The sequence below is a fragment of the Podarcis pityusensis genome (assembly GCF_964106645.2).
Source record: "Podarcis pityusensis genome assembly, chromosome: 10".
NCBI lineage: Eukaryota > Metazoa > Chordata > Lepidosauria > Squamata > Lacertidae > Podarcis > Podarcis pityusensis.
Window position 1 is genome coordinate 38,545,761 of NC_138035.1, and position 24,825 is coordinate 38,570,585.

At 44.1% G+C, this 24,825-nt stretch overlaps 1 protein-coding gene across 11 annotated transcripts in view; it reads left to right on the forward strand.

The window, feature by feature from the left end:
• The first annotated feature begins 9,983 nt into the window (after positions 1–9,983).
• Positions 9,984–24,825, forward strand: part of ATP2B1 (ATPase plasma membrane Ca2+ transporting 1) — a 70,234-nt gene continuing 55,392 nt past the window's right edge. For 4 of the 11 annotated variants that reach the window (XM_080971461.1, XM_080971471.1, XM_080971463.1 and 1 more), the window contains exon 1: positions 10,018–10,168. The gene's annotated coding sequence lies outside the window, so the exon portion shown is untranslated. Of the gene's footprint in view, positions 10,169–10,481; positions 10,663–11,835; positions 12,030–24,825 lie in introns of those variants that run through there. The other 7 variants (XM_080971464.1, XM_080971465.1, XM_080971469.1 and 4 more) reach the window with 6 other exon arrangements.

Genomic DNA, 24,825 nt, shown 5'->3' on the forward strand with positions numbered 1-24,825 from the left:
TCCCCACACGTGTGGCCTCGTCAGGCCAGTCGTTAACTGAGTGGGGGGATCTGTAGAATTGGAAGGGGCACCCCTAAGGGTCATCCAGCCCAAACTCCTGCAATCCCTGGCAGGCAGCCACTCACCACCCAGCTGTCAAAAGAGGGCAGCGCTCTTTTGTTGTTGAGGGAAGAGGGGCCAAGCAACCAACCAGCGGGAGGAGAAGCTCTTATGGGAAAGGGTGGAAGAGCAGAGCCGCTGAAGGGCACTAGCAGGGCTGAAGGGCACTAGCAGGGTTGGGTCACAGGCCATGTGTTGGACCACCCTGATGTATAGGATTGCACTTAGAAGCATCCAAGTGATCTATTTTACTCTTCCAGTTAGCAGTGAATCTATTATTCTTTTACAAGCGTAGCTTTGGTATATTTTGTATCTTCTTATCTCGTATAGTTTGTGTATTTTCTTCTGAAGGGGTTTTAATCAATGACATAATTATAGCTCTTTGTTGCTTGTGGGGGGGAAAGTTCATCTCCTCAGACGTAGACTATCAAAAAGAGAAGCAGTTTATTGTGAAGAGAACTGTTGAGATCTCATCAAACAGACAGTATCAGAGAGGTTTGCTTTCATTTTAAAAAACACACACAACCCAGTGGATGCATTAGTTTTCATTCCAACATTTACCAGCAAGGCCTTTATTTAAAACTCCATCTCTCTGCCTCTCCTCATGCTCTTCAATCTCAGTCCCCCCTTTCTTGCACAGGTTAGGCCTTTCATTTGTCCCATTCCTGCCCCTGTACTTTCTGCCATGCTGCTCCCTATGTCTGGAACAGGATTACTGGTGAGGGTCTGTTGAGTCTGGAAACTGAGCTAAATGGTATGCACACTAAGCAAAGGGTGGTGAAAACAGCATCCCTGTGGTGAGTTCTTCCTCTCTCTGCTGTAACATTTGGAAGCCATCCCTATGTAATGCAGTAACATCATGTTGTAAGTTTTACCACCACCACTGTCAGCCAATGGCATGAATCACAACTTCAAAAAAAACCTGTATTAAGACCTCCTGCCAAGCAATAAGAAAATCACACCACAGTTCTGCATCTGATCAGAAGTTCTCATCATCACTTGGCAAGGCAATACAGGCAACTAATTTAAATGTACACCATAGGATGTTACAATCTGGTTTATTTATCCCTTAGAAAAACTTATGTACTGCCTTTAACATAGGTATCCAGGCAATGTGCAACACAGAACAAGATAAAGGTCTACCAGGGTTGCATGTTCAATCATGGACAGCTTCCAACCTCCGGGAATGACGTCTCAACACCTTCAGGGAGATTTTGGCCACTCTTTTGACTTCCCGTGTGAAGAGGAACCTGAGGAAGGACCTCAGAAGAGGATTGCAGGGTCCAGGTCAGTTCATAAGGGGAGAGGCATTGAAGTATTGGGGTCCTGAGCCACATAAGACTTTATAAGTCAAAACCAGCACTTTAAATTGGGACCAGAAACTAATTGGTAGCCAGTGCAGTTCAGAAAGGATAGTTTAATTAAATACTTCACAGTAGTGAAGCGGCAGTAATAGATCTACCACTAATTAATACTAATTAATACTGTCATACTTTTTCAAGAGAAAAAATGGACATTGTCCCTTCCTGTCCACTACTGATCCCATGGAGGAAGCAGCATGGAAAGTTGGTTGGTTACAGGACCAAGGAGAGCTCCTAATTAACAATTTTTTTCTGAGAGGTTCAGAAATGAAGACTACCAGTCTACCTCTGACCTCTTTTGGAGAACTGCCTTAAAGGGGCAGCTTATCCCACATTCCATGGCCATGACCTGCTCCTTGTGCTGTTGAACTATAAGTTAGTACGAGAGGCACATTGTTCCTTGAGCCCAGGGGAAGGTGGTTGTGAAAGTCTTCAGCTCCAAGGGCTGCAGTGCCGTGACATCACTGCTTCCCAATGTTGGGATCACCAGCATCAGAATCAAAGATAGGAGTAGGCATCTGAAAGTAGGATATTGAGCCAGCTCCAAGGACATGGAGATGCCAGCACTGGCACAAACAAAGCTCACAGGTTCAGCCCACTCACAGAAGTGCCTGTTTGCTTGCCCAGAGCACAGACACCTGTTGTTTGCCATGCTAAGGCTTATGCCCACTCCACTGTAGAATAGGAAGAGACAGAGTGTGTGTAGTTTGTTGGGTCAATGTTTCAGCTCACACTTAACTATGTAATTCACAAGCTGTGCCTTGCCTATGCATCAATCAGATCTGTGCATTAAAGAATTTGGTAGAAACAGAAATTCAGCAGTGAGGGTCAGGATAGGCAACAACATTGGCCTAATTTTTAACTATTATTATGATTATCATGATTATTCCTCCCTGTCACCCCTGCTTTGTGTAACATCCTGCCTGACAAAGCATTCTGGAAGCTTCTGTGACATTCTGGTTAGTCCAAATAAAGGTTTTGCCCAACTGTGGATTTTGGAGGTTCCCTCCCCCTGTGGACCAATACACTAGTTTTGTTTTTTTCACGTTCCTGGTGGATTGTGCATCACACCATCATACATCCCCAGGAGCTACTGCAAGAGGCATTTTGACTTCAAGGTACCCATTTAGCTCAGAAAAGGAATAAATTACTTCATGTAGCAATTAATTATGGCAAGCTATTCTTGCTGACAACAAGCTAGTGTGAAGACAGTAATCTCTACTCCCACTTACTCAAGAGGAAAGCATTATGTGATAAACCCTCTTTTCTGCCCACCACCATGTAGAGTAATAAAGGAGTAATAAAAGAAGGCTGAGGCAACCTTGTCAAATTAATCTTATAACATTCATTTCTAGATTTTGTAATATGATTACAAGATCCACATTAAAAATATTGGAGTAAAGTGTTTAAAAAGTAGGGATGTGCCAGCATAGTTGCTGTACTAGGCTTAATACAGGATTTGTACTGATTTGCTGTACTAATATGTAGTATTTTCTTTGACTTTTGCAAATCTGAAAGACATAACTGGTGCTGGATTGCCTATTAGACAGAGAATGCTGGAGTGAGGCTTTACCAGTATGAGCTACTGCAAGTTTATTATTTGTTTGCTTGCTTGCTTGCTTGCTTGCTTGCTTGCTTGCTGGAATATTTATAGATCGCCTCTCAAATAAAGTATCAGGGTATTATGCAACAAAATTTAAAGTACATAAGGCATAAAGCACCATACAAACAATACAAAATGATAGTAAGAATGGCTGGCTCACTTTTTAAAAGTTTAAGCAACTGAATAAGCCTTTCAACATAAAAATATCTTCAAGATATGTCTGAAGGTTGGCCGCAATGATGGCTGCTAAATTTCTGCTGGAAGAGTATTCCCATAGCATGGGACCAGCAACTCTAAATGCCCAACTTTTGGATGAAGCTTCTAGTCAGCCTTCTGAAAGACAGAAGGCAACTAACATCTATTCCCCAGGTGGCCTTGGTGACTGAGCTTGGATGTAATGCCACAGGCAGCCGTTAGGATATCCTGCGCTCAAGTTGTCCTGGGCTTTGTATATTATCACAAGAACTTTGAACCTGGACCAGTAGCATATGGGCAGCAAGTGCAGATATTTTAGCAGAGGTGTCACATGCTGTTGGCTGTCTGCCCATATCAGCAGCCTAACCACTGTATTCTGCACTAGTTTAAGCTTCAAGATCAGGCCCAAAGGCAGTCCCACAAAGAGTGCATTGCAGTAGTCCAGTCCTAAGATCATAGGTACATGGATACAATTGGCAGGCAGTGCAGAGTTCTGAACAGGAGTGTCAGGTTGCCATTCTGTTCAGCAAGTGTGCTAACTGTAGCTTCAGGCCCAAATTCAAGGGGAGCCCCACATGGAGTGTGTTGCAGTAATTCAGTTTTGAAGTTACCAACTACCATTGTCAAGCTAAACTATTCAGGAACAGCCATAGCTGTCAAACCAGCTGAAGCTGATAAAAGGTACTCCTAGCCACTGATGCTAACTGAGGCTACAGTAACAAAGCTGCCTCCAGAAGCACACCCAGACTGTGAATCGGCTCCTTCAAAGGGAGTAGTAGTAGTAGTAGTAATAATAATAAATTTTATTTATACCCCGCCCTTCCTGGCCAAGACTAGGCTCAGGGCGGCTAACATCAGGTATAAAAACAATTGATTAAAATACAACTTAAAAACAGGATTAAAATACAACTTAAAATGCAGCCTCATTTCAGTGGAAGCCTAGATCAAAAACTGTTTGGGGGAAGAAAAAGTCAAATCTTCACCAAGGCCAACTATCCAGACTGGTCCTACGTGGGCCAGAAAAAAGCCAGGGAAGTTGCCAAATAGGGGTTCCATCACAGAAGGAAAAGGAAAAGGAAAAGGAAAAGGAAAGAGGGGGAGGGGATCAGGCTGATTCCAAGCCAACAACTCTGTTCTCTTGAGACAGAGCATTCCACCAGACCGGAGCCAGTATTGAAAAGGCGCTGGCCCTGGCTGAGGCAAATCTGACTTCCTTAGGGCCCAGGACCTCTAGTGTTGCTATTTATGGACCTTAAGGTCCTCTGCAGGGCATACCAGGAGAGGCGGTCCCATAGGTACGAGGGTCCTAGGCCGCAAAGGGCTTTTAAGGTCAAAACCAGCACCTTAAACCTGACCAGGAGCCAGTGCAGCTGAAAAAGCACTGGGTGAATGTGGTCCTGTGGCGAGGACCCCATAAGGAGCCTCACCGTGGCATTCTGTACCCACTGGAGTTTCTGGGACAACTTCAAGGCCAGCCCCGCGTAGAGCGAGTTACAGTAGTCAAGCCTGGAGGTGCCCGTCGCATGGATCACTGTGGCCAGATCAGGGCGGGAAAGGTAAGGGACCAAAGGTAAGAGTACAACCCCATCCAAAGCAGGCAACCGGCCAATTTGTCAGACACAGGACCTACTCTCTCACAGCGACCCCCATCTTACCAGGATTCGAGTTCAGTTTATTTTCCCTTATTCAGCCCACCATTGCACCCAGGCACCAGTCCAAGGCGTGCACAGCTTCTGCTGTTCCAGATGTCAGTGACATAGAACAAAGTGTGATCAACATACTGGTGGCACCTTGCCCCAAAGTTCCTAATGACTGCTGCCAATTGCTTCATGTAGATGTTAAATGGCATAGGGAACAAGATAATGCCTTGTGGCACCCTGTAGTGTTATTGCCTGGGACATTAGAAACACTCTCCCAACAGGGTTGGACCTTGGTAATGTGCAACCCTTGCTTCACTCTCAGCCAAGGTCACCCACCAGGGTGACTAAAGCCAGACCCAGTCCCATCAGCTCTCAGCAACCTCTGGGCCACCCAAAAGAGCTCTGCCTGCTGGAGGATACAAGAGACTGTGAAATGAGCCTTCTTCACTACTTGCACTGCCACATTATGTGCACTGACCTCCTCTCGATTGACTTCACTTGTGTCAGTTGCACTCTAGTCATTCATCTGGCTTGCTTCATATCCTGCAGCTGCCCAGTGTATCAAGGAGCCACTGGAGACAGTACTCAAGTGTCGACCATCCATCTCATCTCACCATTCCATCGTGAGACTAGAGCTTAGACAAAATCATCACCTTTCCCCTCTGAAAGGAACCCTAGAGCATTCAGGAATGTGTCATGTCCTATCAGTCTCTGGGGGCAGGCTATCCAAACACCACCCAAAGGCCTTCACTCTTGCAGGAGTGGGAGGGAAATTGTCACCACCTATCCAAAGGTCACCAGATAATGGTGTGGCTGTGGCAAGGGAGTTCATTGCTTCATCCCTCAAATCACTTGAAGAAGACTGCATCAAGGGTATACCCTGCTTGATTTGTTGGACCAATGACCCTTTGAGAAAACCCCACAGTTTTCATGGGGGCATGAAGTCCCAAATCAACCCAACAGCAGCATCTATATGGATTCTGGGGTCACCTAAAATTATCATCCTGTGGTGTTCCAATACCATGCCAGATACCATCTTGGCCAACTTGGTCAGGAAGGGCACTGGGCAGCAATGGGGTTGATATGCCCAATCTGTGTCTCTGGCTCAACACCAGGTGCAAACTCTTTAAGCCTGTTCCAGGATCAATAGGTTTTCTGGTCAGGGAGATGGTGCTTCTATAAAAAATGGCCAGATGGGTACTAAACCTTGGTGGACACTGCTGAATTAGGTAAACTTTTTCATCCACAATAAAATAAAATTGTGGATGAGAATATTGTTCTAGACTACTGATCTAGAATTAAGAAACCACACCACCAGACCACAGGGTTTGCCAGATTTGTATTTAAGGCCTCCTGGTAAATGAGAGGAAATGTGTATCTGAATTTGCTACCTTCTTCTCTTGTTTATGGGAACAAAAGGATATAATTATTTCCAGAGAAGAAGCAAAACTGTAGCATTAAAAATGGCATTTCAAAGAGAGTGAGATCACCAGGTTCAGTGTCTGAACCTTAAGAACTTATCTCATTAGTTTTTTATAGTTACCATTTGCACTTAGGAGCTAGAAAACGAAGAATTGAGTGGAACACATCTGCTAGTCCCAAAAAGCTGTGTTCCCAAATGCAATTTTTAAAATGTCTGGGAAAGTCTTGCTGAGCCACAGTGATCAGTACAGATGAGGACACTGATCTGCAGAGAGAAGGAGAATTTTGTATATGTGATGTATTTTTATTCTCTCCTACTGGGAAGACATGCAAGAGAATCACATAAATTAGTCTGCAGGATGCGTCTGTTCATTGTTTTGATTTTTCAATTGACCTAAATATATCTGGCATAAGGTAATACTCAGCTGCATTCAGAAAGGAAATAAATATTGCAGTGACTCTTATTTGATTGCATTCTTTAAAAAAGAACTTTGCCGGGAGAGAGGCAAACTGAGGCTAAATAAGAAACAGCATAAAGTAGTATATAGCCATTTCAACAGATCTGATAGGATTCTTTTGACTGACTCTTGGGCCCTGTTCTATAGTAGGCAATGTGCCCTGCATTGCCTCTCCTCACCCTACCCACTGCCAGGCCCCAACCTATCACCATAACTTCAAACATCCCAGGCGTGTTTCTTTAAAATCATTTGTATGTGTGCATAAGGCACAGAATTAAAAAGAAACATTACAGTCTGGCCCATCATGTCCTCACTACCCAAGTATTTGGGTAGCTTACCAGAGGAAATCTGATAAGGTAGAAAAAGGTACCTATTTTTATATCACATGCTCTATTGAATTATATATGCTCAAATTCACCAAGAATCTCAAACATAAATTTGAAATATTACTACTTTAAGCATTGATGGGGACCCCCATTAAGTACTGGGATTGTTTATGAAAGTGCCCAACTCATAATGCAGGTAGAAAGCATTTAATTAAATTGGTTTTGTTTCCTTTTTTGTTCTCTTTCCATTGCACTGTTGTCCTCTATATTTTTTTCTTCTTGTGCTAGCCATGTGATTAAAGAGAATAAATGATTTTATGATTTTTTTTATGATTAGGAAAAACTTTTATCATGTCCTTTTTCGTCTTTCATTGTATAAGACATAACAAGGAACTTAGCCTTTCTCCACAACCCTTTCACCACATCTCTTTGGTCAGAAAAAGCTTTCTTTGATCAGAAAGAGTATTGTGAGCAAGTCTCCTCTGTGTTATTGATTTTGGAGTAAATATTGTGCTTTTGAAATTGCATCTTTTGCTCCATCCATGGACAGTGACAGTGAAGATTAGCCAGCCCTACCTCACCCAGGAAGCTTTGCCAGTGATATGAGAAGACACAAGAGAAGAAAAATGTTATAAGGCTAGGACTTACTGAAGAACATGAAAGATCACTCAGATGTGCCAAGCACAAGTTTCAACAGTCAGACTCCAGAGGCAGATTTAGGATGAGCTGGGGGCAATGAAGCAGGATGCCTAATATTTTAAAATGTTCCCACCCCGGTAACATTTACATTTTTCTGTCACATATTATGATACATTTTTTATGTGAACATTTATTGCAATTGTATGTGAAGAGCGTTGTGTTAAGATTGAGCAAGAGGTAGCACTACTTCAGAGTGCACTCTATTCATGTCGCTTCTAAGTTTAGTACAAGTGTCTTGGAAGACAATGGGTGTGGATCAGCCTAAGAATAAGCATTATAGTATTTGCACCTGGCAAAATGAGAGGATGTGTAATAGGGAAACCCTGTGAAAGCCGGTGTGTGAGAACTGAACATGTTGAAGGCAGTATCTGCCCCTCTTCAGGAATACAGTGCCAATGAGCAGAAGGTGGAAATAACAGCTTAAGTGTACCTTAAATCAGGAGCTCTGATTTAGGCGGAAGCTGTGTTCAGTAAGGCGCCAATACAGTGGTACCTTGGGTTAAGTACTTAATTCGTTCCGGAGGTCTGCTCTTAACCTGAAACTGTTCTTAACCTGAAGCACCACTTTAGCTAATGGGGCCTCCCGCCGCCGCCGCGCGAGCACAATTTCTTTCTCATCCTGAAGCAAAGTTCTTAACCCGAGGTACTATTTCTGGGTTAGCGGAGTCTGTAACTTGAAGTGTCTGTAACCTGAAGCGTCTGTAACCCAAGGTACCACTTATGATGAATAGAATTAGGAAGCCTCGTGGTTCCATAATACTGTCATCATTGATGCTATGACTGTACCAGGATGTGTGTTTCCTGTAATTTTTGACATTTGTATCACATTGGAACCATAGTGGATCACTGTTCCTCCTACTTCCAGACATAGTCCTGGTGCAGGTCTATACATAACACAGGCATGGACCGTCAAACAAACTGGGCACAGTGTTTTTGTATGATGTCTGGCGAAAGACAGGCAGGATTCTCCGCCAAACGTGAACATCATTTCCCTGTTACCTCAACTTTCATTTGAACTCCGTGTGTGCAGCTGACCCACAGAGAACATGGAAGCCACCCAGCTATAATGCACCCCCAGGACCAAACAGTTTAGGACTGGGCTAGCGACGTCGATGGAGAATAAAACGGATTTAAAGGCTGAGCACCACCGCGCTTTTATACATATGATCTCTAATATAAACGGCAGCTCTTCACTTTGTCCCTCACCCCCTTCCTCTCACGCACACGCTGCCGCGAGGCTCCTCAAAAGCAACTGCTCTGGCAAGGCGAGGAAGTGACTAAACACGAAGCAGCAGCACGCGTCGTCATCTTTGTTCTGACAGGGAGGACATGACAGGCGGCAGAGCGAGAGATCCGGTCTCTCCCAGCGCCCCCTCCCCCGATCATCATCATCATCAAGTGTCAGTGACGGAAATCGGTCGACTCTCCCTCCTCCGTGGTCTCTGTCTGTAAATGCCGGCCCTCTGAGGGAACGTCGTGTGCATTGGCTTGGGTGCACTGCCTTCTAACCCCTTCAGGCCCACCTCCCGCTCCTCCCTAAGACGGCCCATCGCTCAGGCACGTCGAAGTCCCGTCTCTCGTGCTGTCATTTCAATCGCAGATGCCACTCGGAAGGGCGAACGGCCGCCGCTCGGGGTTTTCTCTGCGGTCTCCTCGAGGGCGCATGTTTCGCGCTAGCGAGCTGACAAACGGTGACCTCCGCCTCCTTTGGCAGTTGGGTCTTCTAACCGCCCCCTCCCCCCGCTCCCCCCGCCCCAATCCTCCTCCACACGTCCCTCGCCTTTCCCAGCCTGAAGTGAGTCAACGGCCAGAGCGACCCGCGCGGGCGCCAGACGACCCCCCTGCCCGCAGTTTGTGGGGTGGGGTGGCCCAATGGAGCGGGGGGGGGAGGCGGGGACGTGCAAGTGAGGTGGAAGAGGAGGGGCAAAAGCGCCTTAGCTTCCCCCCCCCCTCCCCAGGGAGACGCTCGTGGCAAAGTCAACGACCCGGAGCCCGCCGGGCCTCATCAAACGCCTCAGCCCGACCCACATACGTCATGGAAACAAGCACGTCAGGCAACTCCGACCAATAGCGGGAGGTCGGGGAGGCGGAGAAAGCGGCACGCACCGCCCCTTCAGGCGCCAGTGCCAATCGGAGGCTCCGCCCTTTCTCTCCCCCGCTTGCCCCCCCTCACCAGTGAAGGCGCCGCGCCTTCAGACCCCCGCCTCTTCCTCCAACCCAAGCGAGACCCTGTCACGTGACGGGGACCGGGGAGAGAGTGTGAGTGAGTGTGTGAGTGAGGGGGGGTCGGTCCGGTTCGGAACCTGGTGGCTACCGTCGCTTTGGGGAGGAGGGCTCGCCTGAGGAGAAGCGGGCGAACGGACTAGTAAGTGGCCGACCCTCGCGGTGGAGAGCGAGCGAGCGTGCGGGCAGCGGAGAGGGAGAGCGAGCCGGGCCGCCTGTGGCTGGGAGGCGGCGAAGGCAGCGGCTCCCTCCCGCGCGGCATATGGCTCGGCGAAGGGAGCCGAGCGCTGCCCGCACGCCTGCCTGCCGCTGACTAGCGAGGGCGAGGCGCTGCTGCTGGGGAGCTACCGCGGAGGGCGGGGCAGGGCGCCCGGCTCCCTCCTCCTCCTCCTCCTCCCCCTCCCTCCTTCCTTCCCTCCCTCGCTCCGGCTGCTGCTGCTGCCGCCACCTCCTCTCTCCCTCCCTCCCTCTGTCCCTCCGTCCCCTCCCGGTCTCAGGCGGGCTTGGCTGGGGCTCGCGCGCTCTGGGGCGGGGTGGGGGGATCCTGTGCAGCAGGCAGGCACTGGAGGTGGAGGCGGCGGCGGCGGCGGCGCTGGCCGCGTGTGGGGCTTGGCGGCGGCGGCGGCGGACCCTGAGGTAAGAGGCGGAAGGGTGGGCAGCGTGCGGCCGGGCAGCCCGAAGAGAGGACGCGGCGAGGGCGTCGGACGGGGCACCTCCGGAGGCGCAGGTGGCGAGGCGCCGCGGAGCAGCGCAGGCCAGGCGGGCTGGGGGATTAGCCTGCCGGAAGGAGGCGGCCGCGGGGTGGGGGTGAGGGGCAGGAGACCTGGGCCCTGCCCGCGCCCCTCCTTCCCACGGGGAGCCCACGCCGGCCGCCTCGAAGCCAGGCGCGGCATGACCTTGAGGGCAGCCCGGGAGCAGCGCCTACGGCCGCCCGCCCGCCACCTTCTCGCTGGGCCGGCAGCTGGGCGAGGGAAAGCGAGGGAGCTCTCCCCTCATGCCCCTCCGGTTGGTCAGCGTTCATCTCCCCGTCCGCCGACGCGCGGCGGCGGCTGCTCTTTAGAATGGGCCGCCGGGCGCCCGTTAGGTGAAGGTGCTTCTTGGTCTCCGGTTTGCTCTGCCGGGCTAAGTAGCCGGGATTACGCCGCCGCCACTGCACGGCATTATCATCCTCGGCAGCCTTGAGCTTCTATTTACCCGCCCTGCGGGGCGCCCAGCCGCCCAGCCAGCCTCTCCTCTTGGGGAAGGGAGTCGGGAGCCGGAGGCTGGCGGCCGAGGGTCCTCCTGCTCCTACCTGCTAAGCCTGACTCCTTGCTTTCAAGTCAGGGGTTGTGGTTGGGAATAGAGCGGAATGTCAGGCTTCTCTCTCTCCCCCTCTCTTGCACGAGCCCCTCTGTGTGGTTTATCACGACGTTAAAGTGATTTACTAATGGCTTAGTTGCATGTGTCGCTTATGAACATTTTGGAAGCGCCCTCGAATGCCGCGTGGGCCGGCGAGGCTGACCAAAGCAGCCTCCCCGGGGCAAGCGTCTGTATGTGAGGAAGGTGGCGTTAGGATTTATCCCATTTCATCGAAAGTTTTCATGACCCTGTCATCTCCGCCAAGTGGTATGCCTAAGCTTTGGATGTGACCACCACGTGAGTTCATGAAGATGCCTTCACGGTGCCAGTAGTGGGATGAGGTGTGGGATTGAGGGGGAAGATTGCTGCGTGTACTTCATAGGAAGAAAGCGCTGCCTGTTTGCCATACTACTACCCGCCCAAAGGGAACTTAGATGGGTGACCAGGAATATCTTCACATTCATCTTCCAGACAGCTGGCACGTATACTTCCTGGATGTAAAAAGTTGGATATAGTTGGAGGAAAAACTTTTGTGAGCAACTTACCTGGAAACTAACTGATAAACGTTTGGAGTATCTGACCTTGTTGTTGCCAATTTGTACCTACTGTAACCACTCCTAATGTAGAAGACTATGCTGGCAAAGATCCAGTTTCATTAAAACAAGGTAGGAGGTTCCTGGTTGAAGTACCTATCTCTTCTTGGTCTGCGGATTTGATTAAATTCTGTTGTAAGAGTCTTGAATAATGCCATTTTTCCTTGTGCTATACTTATCCCCCACCCCCACCCCTTTGAGATGTTTAAGATAACTGAACTGCTTTGCTCGCATTCTACAAATGCAAGTATAGGAACTCAAAGTATTTGCTGATTCACAGAGTAGTATGCCTTGCCTTTTATCACTGTAAATCAAGCTTAGGTTGCTCATCCATTTAAGAGTTGGTGGCTGAGACTGGGAGCCTGCAAGTCCCTGGTTGAAAATTTATCTCTGCCATTAATTCACTTGTTGCCCTTAAAACATGCCTCTATTATTGTAGTCTCAGCCTACCCCCTGCCAAAGATATATGAAGTATGTGAGGTTAATAATTCTTTAGCAATTTCCAAAAGAAACAGAAATGTAAAATATTACTATGCCATAAAGCAATCTTCCTCAGTGTGGTTCCCTTCAGATACTGCTGGACTACAATCCCCATCATCTCTGGCCATTGGCTATGCTGACTGAGGCTGATGAGAGTTACTGTTGGATGAAATTCATAGGCCAACACATTGCGGAAGGCAGCCAGAGAAACTGGGGATAGATATGACACTCACATAGTATATTTATACAACCAAATGCAGATCCTGTGGCAATGAGAACAAAGCCAAGGGTGTCAAAAGGCACAGTGTAAGGGTTTAGCATCACTATGTAGAATTTACAAGAGATACCATAGGAATACTAGAAATACACACTTAATGTCCATACCCGATGTAGTCTCTTGGTCTTTTGTCTCCTGGTCAAAACACACACCCCCATCGGCAGTTGATCTTAAATACTAATATTTAGTATTTTTCTTATATTAATGCAGGTTTAGTATGAAGAAATAATCACACATGAAATAAGTACCTTTCAGTACCTTATGGTCCTTAACATTTTAGAACTTCAGTTCCAATTGTAGAAGTCTACATGATCATCAGATCGGAAGTGACAGTATTTATGGCATAGTGGATGCAAATAGAAAAATGAGTTGAAATAAAAGATGGATCAAACTGTTTCTGAATTAGGTGTTGATCTATTTGTAAAACAGTTTCTTGTGTGGTTTGATGCAGTGGTAGCAAATCTATCACCTAGATGGCTGTCTTTATGGAGAAAGAGGAGCATAGCTATGTGTGTTGATGCTCAGATTATGACAAGGGGAGCATTTCATATTATTGATTAGCAGTGCCCCTTCTAATATTATAGTACTACTTTTTCTTAATAAGCTTATTGAGTTTATAACATTGAGTATTGGGGTCCCTCAGTTGTCTAAAGGAGACTGGGCTTGATGAACCAGTAATCTAACTTGGCATAATGCAGCTTCCTAAGTTTCTACAACATATTTCCAATATGAAACCCCATGACTGTTTCTGGTTAGCATGAACTCACTATCTTTCATCTGTCAAAGTTTAAAACTCAGAATTAGCAAGGTGCATGGTGTGTTTCAAAGATGACACACAGGCTACATGATATCTATACTTATCATCTCTATAGTTATTTCTGGGCAGTACCACTGGTATTGCAAATACACAATAACGATAATAGTGAATATTTGTACTAAAATGTATGTTATCTTGCAAGTTGTATTTCTATTAAAATCAAGCCAGAGGGAAGCAGATGCCTTTGCATTTTGCCTCTACTTAATGGCTGTGTTCCACAGACTATAACTGCAACTGAATACGCTGAAATCCCATCCTTTTGTATTGTGAAATTAAGTAATAGCAAGCAGTCATTGGTTGTTGGGTTTGTAAATACAGATTATTTTAGGTGATCTTTTCTGAAATGGTTGTAGCAACCTCATTTATAAATGTTTCACAGGTGACAACTTGAGTACTGTGGCTCATTCCGAATGGTTTTTGACATGAGATTAAAAACAGATCTGTTCACAATGAATTTAAATTCTATTTTTTGAAGGAAAAACTTCTAGATTTATCTGTTGTGTTCAGCAATATTTCTTTTGAAATACTTTACTCATGATACAGTTAGTCTTGGTGTGAAGATAGCAGGTGGTAAATCTTGTAAGATTCTAAAAACCAGCAAAAGTGACTCTCATGAAGATTTAAACACTTTATTATTGGGCACACATGTTGGTAGGTTATTGTCCAACTGCCTCGGGATCCAGTTTCTAATAAAGGCAAGAGACGGTGTTTCTTCTTGGATAGTTGGTAGTGATTGGACTATATATTTTAGGTGCGTAGTACAAAAGATTAACCCTGTACTTATGAAAATACTTGTTTAATGGTTTAATTTGCTTGTTGATAAGGCATGCTGTCCCTTATCCTTTGCATAATAAACCTATATATATAAACACACACACACACATATATGTATGTGTGTGCTTTGCAGGTTGTAATGGAGAATTTTCCGTAAAATGTACATATTTTGTATGCTAAGAAAAATGGTTTCATTTTACCTTGAACACTGGAGTTTATGGGCATACACACCTTATACAACTGGTGATGGTAGTAGAAAGTACTTGCTATCCATGTATGTTTGGATCTTGCAAATTGGGTCGTAATTCTATGTATGGTACCTTGCAGTAAGTGCTGTTGAATTACATTAGGAATTACTTCTGAGTGAGCATGCATAGGGTTGCACTGTTGTGTAGTTTCTATCTAGGGAGGAGGCAGCTTATCTAGCACCAAAGACCACCATCATGCTACATATTATAAGTAGAAAAGCTGTAGCTCTTATATTTCATGTAACTTCCATTTATCCAAGCTAATGAATACCTTATATCTAATCTGAACTTCATATTAAAATGGTGTGTGTGTATCTGTCTGTCTGTCTCAGTCAGCCATTTTGGATGCTGGCAAGGTACTGGATGCTGGATCATGGTAATAATAGTTGGCAGATCTTGTAGTCCAGAAGAATGGATCCAACGTTTAATCAAGTAGAAGCATAGGTTTGGGGTACTTTTAGAGTATAAGGCAACTTAAGGTACCGGTCATGGGCCTATAACTCTTTAAACATGGTTGGGACCTAGATAGTTTTCCCCAATGTACATAATAACCTCTCATGTTATGTGCTCTGCACTCTTATGGAAGCCTTTCTGAACTAAATTTAAATGGGTATACAGATACACATTTGTGGATCTCATTCATTTGGTACCTAGTTATGCTAACGTCTTGCCTGTTTGTTCCTGATGTTGTAAATATAATCTCAAATATACCATAAAATTGAAAAGCAGAAGTTGACAGGCCTTGCAATAAAAATGCAAATACCTTCGGAGTTGCTAACTCTGCCTTTTAAGTTTTGAAGCAACACTTAGCAACTCCCTCCTTCACTTAACAGGATTCTTTCTCTCAGCTGCCTTTCCCTTTTCTTTTTACTTGTACCTCATGTTGCCCCACTTCTTCTGTAGAGCTGCTGCCCATACCTTTGCTTCATTTCTAAGTATAGAAAACATATTTTGTTGCTGGCTGCACATATACTCTCTTGTACTCCAGGATTTAAAGTGCCAGGAGTAGTTCTTCACAGTGATGGAGCAGTGTGCAGTTTTCAGCAAGCAGGTGAGTGGGGAATTGCATGGCTGCACTAGGTGCTTTCATGCTAGGCATAAATTCCTGTCTCCAAACTTGTGGTCAAGTATTCAAGCAAGTAGCTGTTCATATACGTTACCATGTCCATGTGGTGTAATATACCAACTGTCCAGGGAAACTCACGTCATACATCTGTCCCCAGGAAACCTTTTGAGTCATAGATCAGACCCCCATCTCCATTTGTGATACACCTGATGCTTCAGAGTAGGAAGAGACAACCCAAAGCACTGAGGGCTATTTTCATTTTTGTTAAAAGAGGGCTGCACAGCTATTTTAATTTCAGAACAGTCTGTGTCTGAATACAATTCAGTCTGCCAGTCCTTTGCACATAACACATTCTATCTGTACTCTTACCTATTAAAACATTCTCTCCCTATATTTCTCTCTCCCACATTGGAGCATGCACACTTTTCTCAACAGTCTGTTGCCATCTCCTTATATTTCCTTTCCACCTGGGGTCTCTGTGCCTCTACCTCTAATCCTTCTTTTTTCTTTGCACTCTGTGGCACTCTCATGTTTCCATACCAGCAGGTTTTTCTGCACACCCTTTCTGTTTTTCTCTTTTTCTACCGCAAAGTCTATCTGCACTTGCATCTTTTAACATTTACTCTTTTTTTTTGTTCACTCCTTAATGTGCTACTCTGAGAGCTTGCTACCCATTTTTCTTTCTTGTACATCTACATCGTTGTTTATATCTCCATACTTCCATTGGTTTCTTCACTCACATATTTAAATCTATCTTTTCTAGGGTTGCCAACTGACCAGACAACCCATGCTGGCCTGTTTTTCAGCCTTGAACAGCAGCTTCTGCAGAATCTAGTGCACTAGGCTGAATATCTTTACAGCATGCAAATAAACAATGGCACCTAATAATATCTGCCTTTAAAGGCACAGCTAGACTGAGCAGTTGAAGAGCTAGAAACCCTACTTTCCCAGAATGGCAGATTAGACTTCCAGCAGTTCACATGGTGAGATCTTCATATAACAGGTAGAGCACATAGTTAAATTGATTCGTTGAAACACAATGGAAAAACTGATGCCAACTCTACTGAAAACTCTGAGTTGGAGAAACACAAAACATAACTGAAGTGTGTCGATATGACACTGAAGCCTGGCTCACAAATAAGACTGCAAACAATGAGTTTTAGAATCTCCCTGGCAGTCCGGGGCTGTACATATCCAAGGAGTGGGACTTAGTTGGTTTGCATGATGTACGTTAGGCAGGTTTTGCCACTGAAACGTGTCCCCACACCCTTCCTGAGAAAGAGGAAAGGCTTGGAGAGTAGATCTTGCTTGGGACCTGTGGGTCTTAATTAATGTGTCAGATAAGAATATTAAAACCTTTTTTCTCAGATCTGACAATCTTGATGTGTAGTTGTTTTGAGACATCACAAAAATGTTATACTTAAAGTCTTCTCTGATAACCCAACTATCCATTTGTGTCCAGTTAATAACTATTGAACCTGCCCTTTTCCATTTTCTCTAGTCTTTGAGGCCCTCCCAAGTCATACCGAGTTATTTCCTGCTTCAGTGTGTCAACTGACTGTTCAACCATGATTTTCAGGTAGCCTTTGGCGAGTTTCTGTCTAATGCTCTTTTTTCTACTGGAAAGTATCATGGAACAAAGCATATTTTGTCAGTATGTTGCATTTTCCTTTCAAAAGATTCCAAAGATCCAGAGACTGATGACAGATCCCTTCAATCTGAAGAAAGTACAGTAGTACCCCATTTTGCGACCGGGATCTGTTCTGGAGCCCTGGTCGCTGGCCAAAAAGGATGCTGGACAAAGCACACACACATGGAGTGAATTGCGCTCCTGCCATGCACGAAGTGCGATTTAGCACTTCTGCACATGCTCAAGTGGCAAACCCGGAAGTAACCCGTTCCGGTACTTCTGGGTATGCCGCGGACGTTCAATGGAACGGGCACTTGACGAGGCAGATGCTAGATGAGGTACCACTGTATCTTTCTGCAGACATCCACAGAACTTTTATTTTGCATGATAGCCAGCCACTATTTGTGGTTGTCCTGGTGCCTGTCAAACATTTGACATCAGCAGAGGCTTGTTGAAAGGGAGAGGCATTTTATGTGGCCATCATGCTAAACTCCTACAGAAGGCATATGCAGTTTTTTACTGCTTTTTGCAAAAGCTCACCACAAACACTCCTGCTTTCCACTATGTTTCTGCAGTTCATGGGTGGTGAAGGCAGAGGTGATCTTTGTTAAAGGAGTGAGTTGAACCTTTGATCTTGCCACCTAATCCCTTACATTTTCTATTTTTCTTTAATAAGGTTAAAATAAGCACCTTTTCAGCTTTAGCACCTCCATGTTAGAATACTTGTCAGTGGCTTGGTTAGCATATCACGTTAAACCAGTGTTTCCCAAACTTGGCTCGCCAGTTGTTTTTGGACTACAATTCCCATCATTCTTGACCGCTGGTCTTGCTATCTAGGGGTGATGGAAGTTGTAGTCCAAAAACAGCTGAAGACCCAAGTTTGGGAAACACTCAATTAAATCATAGTTGAATGCTTTCCCTAAGGAAAATGCTATTTTATTCAAAGTATTTTGAAGACAGATGAATTCTGTTGGCTATATATGCTTGCACATCTTAAATTGTAGATGGTTGAAGTTTTTTGTGCTGGATTTTGTAATCAGGCTTGGTGCTAAGGTTGGTTTTATGTTGACTGCTACCTGAAAGGTGCTTCAATGACCATAAAGTCTGAATTGGCAGTTTGGTCAATAGTACACACACCTGCTATCGGCACTATTAAGTGGTACCAGAAATACATTATTAAAAACAATTGGTTTTTCCTTGTTAGCGAAATAATTCATACTTCATCTGTTGACAAATTCATGACCAACTATGATTGCTTTCATTGGGTTAACTGCCGTATACTATACATTTGAGAAAGCCGAGTCAGACATTTGGCCATGTGTACATTTAAAATACTCAGTTTTCCACATGCCAGTTTAAAGCTTACCACTCCAGGGTCAGAGACAATATACCTCTGCATACCAGTTGCTGGGAACACAGTTGGGGGAAAGTAGTATTGCACTTGGGTTCTGCTTGTGGATTTCCCATAGGCATCTGGTTGGCCACTGTGAGAACAGGTTGCTGGACCAGATGGGTCTTTGGCTTAATCCACTTAATAGTCAGAATTTCTATATACATACCTGTATCAGTTATCATTTTTATCTCAATGTTTTCATGTATAGAAAGGAATGCCTCTGTATTGTATTTCTTGTACAGTATTTATAGATGATTGTAGTTAAGTTGTATACAACATGTTTAAATAGAATAAAGATGGCACTGTTACTTTCCTTGCAATTCTAATTTTTGTTTGTTTAAGAATGCTGTTTATGTTACTTATTTGTTACTTATGTTTGTTACTTATTTAAAATCTGCTGACTGATTAATTGGAGGTACTTTTAAAATTTAATTGAACAACTATCTAAGTTGTAGTACAATTTATACTGATTTGAGGTGATATGTTTGTCTCTGACATCAGGGCCACTTAACACCTGCGAATCCTTTCATAACTGTTTTGTCTCTGACTTGCAGCTTAGTGTGTGAATTACTTCTGTTGAATTACTTTTATTGAAAAATAGTGTTTGAGGTGATAAAGGAACACTTCAGCATGCATTGCTTGATGTTGCAGTAATAATAATGTACATGCATGTGTTGCTTGCCCTTAATCTCTTTCAGTCTTTAAAATGGCTTTTCTAAAATCAGACTAGTGTAGTCTGAAGAAAGAGCGTAGAATACCTGGGTAGGTATCAAATCCTGCTCCAGTGTATTATCGTAGCACACCTGTGAGTGATTTAAAACCTCTGGTCGAATCCTTATGCACTTTGTTTGAATCTTGGTTGAATAGCAACTTTTTGGGGTACAGGATGTGGCTTCTGTAAGAAAGGGAACTAGAAAAGTGTCTGTATTTGCAGCCACAGCTCAAAGCTCATCAGTAGTAGTAGGTACTTGAAAAGGGTTCTTTGACTATACACCCTGTTGAAGCAGAAGAGAAATTTAATTTTGGTTTAAACTGGATGGCTGTACCTTAGGGGTAAAAGTTTTCCTCTTGTCAGTACAAACATTTAAATAATTTGGGTTCTTTTTGACTCAAAAAGCTGTAGTTTAGAAGTGGTTTGGAGAAAGGAAAACTACCTTTCATGTTGAATGGATAAATTAAAGCATTATGGAAAGTTTCTGTGTTTGAGAGGCTGGTTATCTTTATAAACTTTGGGTAGGATACAAGTATTTTAATTGAAGGCTGCTTCCCTTTTAAAAGCAAGCAATCCCCTTCCTCTTTATAGCACAAAGCACTCCCACCCCCTATTGCTATGCCCAGTGTATCACTAGTTTCCTCTGCCCCTTTCATTCCTAGTCTCCTCAATGCTACAATAGATGGGTAGCTTTGTAAATTGGTCAAATATTGCCTATTGTGTTAGAGTGTTTTTAATAAGTTGTGTCATAAAGCAAAATGATATTTCTAGCTGGAGATCTGCACCTTGTAGTGGCATAATGTGATGGAAAAGATAGGTGTAAAACCAATTCAAGAGGAGTCTTGTGTTACATGCATTTCTTAGGTGTAGGTGATCCCTTCCCTGTACAGTAGCACCTTGGCTTACATTACCCTTGGTAATGTAATTACCCTTGGTAATGTAAACTTTGGGTTGCGAAAGCGGCAAACCCGAAAGTGTTTCGCCATGCGTGCATGCGCAGAAGCAGTCCCTCCAGTTGTGGAAACCTCGGGATCTGACTGGAACTCTGGAACGGATCCCGTCTGCAACCAGAGGTACCACTGTACTAGGTCGATAAACATGTTTAAAAGCTAACATCTTTTTTTATGGCTGTTAAGTTTGTGGGTGGCGCTGTGGGTTAAACCACAGAGCCTAGGACTTACCGATCAGAAGGTCGGCGGTTCGAATCTCCGTGATGGGGTGAGCTCCCGTTGCTCGGACCCAGCTCCTGCCAACCTAGCAGTTCGAAAGCACGTCAAAGTGCAAGTAGTTAAATAGGTACCGCTCTGGCAGGAAGGTAAAAGGCGTTTCCGTGCGCTTCTCTGGTTCGCCAGAAGCGTCTTAGTCATGCTGGCCACATGATCTGGAAACTGTACGCCGGCTCCCTCGGCCAATAAAGCGAGATGAGCGCCACAACCCCAGAGTTGGCCACGACTGGACCTAATGGTCAGGGGTCCCTTTACCTTTAAATTTGCTCTGAGGCCGTTAGAGTAAGAAATGTGATGTGTTTATTTCATTTTAAACAAAACTCCTTGTCTGTGTATCACTGATAGCTACAAATAGTTAATTTCACAGCTAACCTGGGCTCATAGCGTGTCTTGCGGTTCTAAAGTGGTGCTTTAAATTCTTGACCATTATTGGATAGTTATGTAATGGTCAAATGACTAACCTGAACTTCAGGCCTTCTGTCTTGAAGCTCACTGCCCACTGAACCTCCTTGCTGTAGTTCCAGTGTTCATCACACTGGTTTCCAGCCTTAAAACTACCTGCTCTGCACACCTGTCTTTGCCTCTACTGCCAACAGCAAGCATGTCTCTGGTCTGTAGGCCTAGTGTGAAATCTTTCTTTAAGTGTAACTATATCTTTCCATATGGAAACTGCACTGTTCATGAATACTTCTCTCCTGGCAAGTTTTTCCTAAGCTTCCGGATGTTTGCAAACATTCCATGTCATCACAGTACTCCTTTAATAGTTGGGAAGGGGTAATGGACAGCAACTGGTTTTAGTATATTATGGCTGTGTTTTAGAACCTGCTTCAGTAGTACAAATAGTGCTTAAATCAATATAGTAATTGCAATCTTAGGAAATGGAGACAAATGATGCCATCTAGTGAGACCTCATGTTTTCAGCTGAAGTCAGTAACTAGACTGTTTAATACTGGTATTCTGACATCAAACAACATTCATTCCTACAAACTTGCTTGCTGCAGGCAAATCTGCTTTTAGTAACTTTAATATTTAGGTTGTGTGTGTGTGTGTGTGTGTGTGTGTGTGTGTGACATCTTAAATGTAGAAGCACTTCAGAATAATCTTCAGATTATTAAACAGTTTGTACATGCACCAATGATGTTGCTAAGTTAATGCAATAATTTTTTCCTTCTGATACTTAAGTAAGTGGGGAAACTGATTTATACAGCGCTGTGCGGGTGACGCTGTGGTCTAAACAACTGAGCCTCTTGGGCTTGCTGATCAGAAGGTTGGCGGTTCGAATTTGCACAACAGGGTGGGCTCCAGTTGCTCTATTCCAGCTTCTGTGAACCTAGCTGTTCGAAAGTCTACCAGTGCAAGTAGATAAATAAGTACCGCTATGGCGGGAAGGTAAATGGTTTTCCATGCGCTCAGGCACTCGTCACGATGTCCCGTTGCGCCAGAAGCTGTTTAGTCGTGCTAGCCACATGACCTGGAAAGCTGTCTGCAGGCAAACACCAGCTCCCTCGGCTGAAGTGAGATGAGCACTGCACCCCATGGTTGCCTTTGACTGAACTTAACCTTCCAGGGGTCATTTACCTTATTTTACCTTATACTAGGATATTTGCACAGGAGTCTCTAGCTTTATTTCAGTCTTGACATTTTTTTCACTCAGAAACTGAAATATTTTGGTTGGTTTTTTGCTAGTTCTGTATACAGGTACAATTGGAATCACAGGAACCTGTGTACTCAAAATACTTGCACAGAAGTTGGTAGCTGGCTGCAGTTCTTCACACCCCCTTGAATACTACTATGGAGATTTTCCTGGTCTTGTGTGTGGCTTTGAGGGAATGTAGGGCAGCCTTCCCAACAGTAACCTTCAGATGTTTTGGATTATAGCCCCCATCAGTCCCAGAGGAAAAACCCTGAATTGCACATAATTGTGTTGATTTGGAGTTCCCAAACTGTGACTTTTTGCTTAAAGTTAGTGAAACATTTTAAAATGCAGCCTTTGAGGATCACTACCTCTACATTGCTGAAGTTTCATAGTAGTATGAAGGGATAGAAAATAAGCAAAGAAATGAGAAATGGATTAGTACTCTCTCGTGGTGGTTACTGATCCACACACAAAGAAGTAGAATAAGTAAGTAGCTGGGAAATAAGCCCTAGCGATATTTACTGTATTTTTCGCTCTATAAGACGCACCAGACCATAAGACGCACACACATTTTCCCTTACTTTTTAGGAGGGAAAAAGTGAGTCTTATAGAGCAAAAAATACGGTATCTATGAGGGGTTTTTTTGGGGGGGTTATGTCTGTAAATTAAGCACAGGGGTCCAGTCCCAAGCACACCTGCCTTTTCTGAAGGAAAGATGAAGTGGGGAGAATGCATTGCTGGGCATTGATCATAAGTGCCTTTAGGCAGGGACTGACTTTGTGGTTTGGACCTGTATCACCAAGGCTGTTTGGGCACCTGCCAAACTAACTCCAGCATTTCATGTTTTGTAATTAATAGGTGGTTGTTGTTTAGTTTTTATTCAGTTCTGCGACTTCATTGCTGAGACTGAGGCTTGCTTCTCTCATTGTGCTCACCAGTCAGCAGAGTCACACTCACTTTGCTGAATGTGGCGAGCAGTTTTGTTGATGCCTTTCTTAAGGATTCATATTTTGAAAGCTTTCAAAAACACCAGTGGAACCTGTGAAAAGTTAAGGTTCCGAATTCATGGCATGTGCTCATTTCACATGACAGATACATTGGTGTCCTTCAGTTTTATTATGAATTGAAATATATTGTACAACAAGTAACAACAGTTCCCATACAAACAAACGTAGTGTTAAACATTCCATTTTCTACACATGCCATCCATTATAAGAAATCTGCTCAAAAGCTTTCTGTCAAGTAAACTGTGTGTATGTATTATAAAAGTCATTTCGTTACCCCAACCTTTATTTTCAAAAATATACTATACTGACTCTGATGCTTCAGTTTTCTAGCATTTACAGTGTATTTCAACTTAACTGCTGTATGAATGAAAAACACAGATAACTGGTTGTATGGTTTAAGCCCGAATACAACATTTAAAATGTTTTAAGACTTTCTTGCTCATCCTTTTAAGGCATTTAATGGGGTTTTCACAAACCATTGTTCTAATTTATCTATATGGTGGTTTTGATTTTGTATTACTAGCCTTTGATCCATATTAGACAATAGCTTCTCAAATAGTGTAAAGCATGAATACGTTTTAAAAAAACATAGACAAAAATGCCCTATTCTGTTCTGCTAATTCAGAGGTGTGGAATCTTTTTCGCCTGGTGGGCCAGATCTTTTTTTCATCTCACACTGTGGGCCAGATTTGCAAAGTGTGTGGGGTCACCCTAACTGAGCAGAATTCAACCTCCTTTGTGAGCTGATGAGCAGGGGTTAAATCTTGTAGTGTGTTTGCCAGTTCTCTGTAGGGAACATGTGCAACAAGCACAGAAAGGAACTTTCTTCCCACATATCAGCCCATGCAATTGATGTCAGCGGATTGACAGATGGGTGGGTTTTTGGGGGTGGGGGTGGGGTGGGACTAGCCTGCAGGGGGCTGCAAGACCTGAGGCCTGCAGGCTGGAAATTCTCCACTGCTGCATTAGTTGTTGTTAACCTTCTGTTTGCTTTCTTTGGTATAGCAAATGTAATTAATTACTTATAGTTCCCAAGTAAATTAAAAAGTTCTATCAACTAGTTTATTGAAATATAAGAGGTTAATAGGATAGAAGGGTTAATAAAATAAAAATTGTTAGTAATGTCTTGATTTAAAAATAATAATGATAAATTAATGTAAGGTGGTACATCATAGAATCATCTATCAAAAAATCTACTTATGTTATTAGTTATATTAACTTCCCACAGAAGTAATAAGAGATATCTCTAGATCCGTTTCTAAAAAGAGAAAAGCCTATGTAATCTCTTTCAATACCCTGATTTTACTTGAGAGCAAGTAGCACTCTTCAGGGTTGTGGGGAGAGTACTTCCTCTTTTCCACCATTTCCCAGAAACCAATGTATTCCAATTAAATCTTGCATTGATGCAATCTCAGAAAGTGGAGAAGAAAAACACGAATAACAAAACAGAACAAGGCAATCCAGGAAAATGCAGGTGTTCACCTGGTGGTAGCCTGGGAATCTACCACTTCATAACTGAGTAAAAATCATCCTTCAATGCTAAACATCCTGACATGCCCCTGCTAACCCTCTAGATCAGTTGCTGGGGGTGGGAGGGGAGGA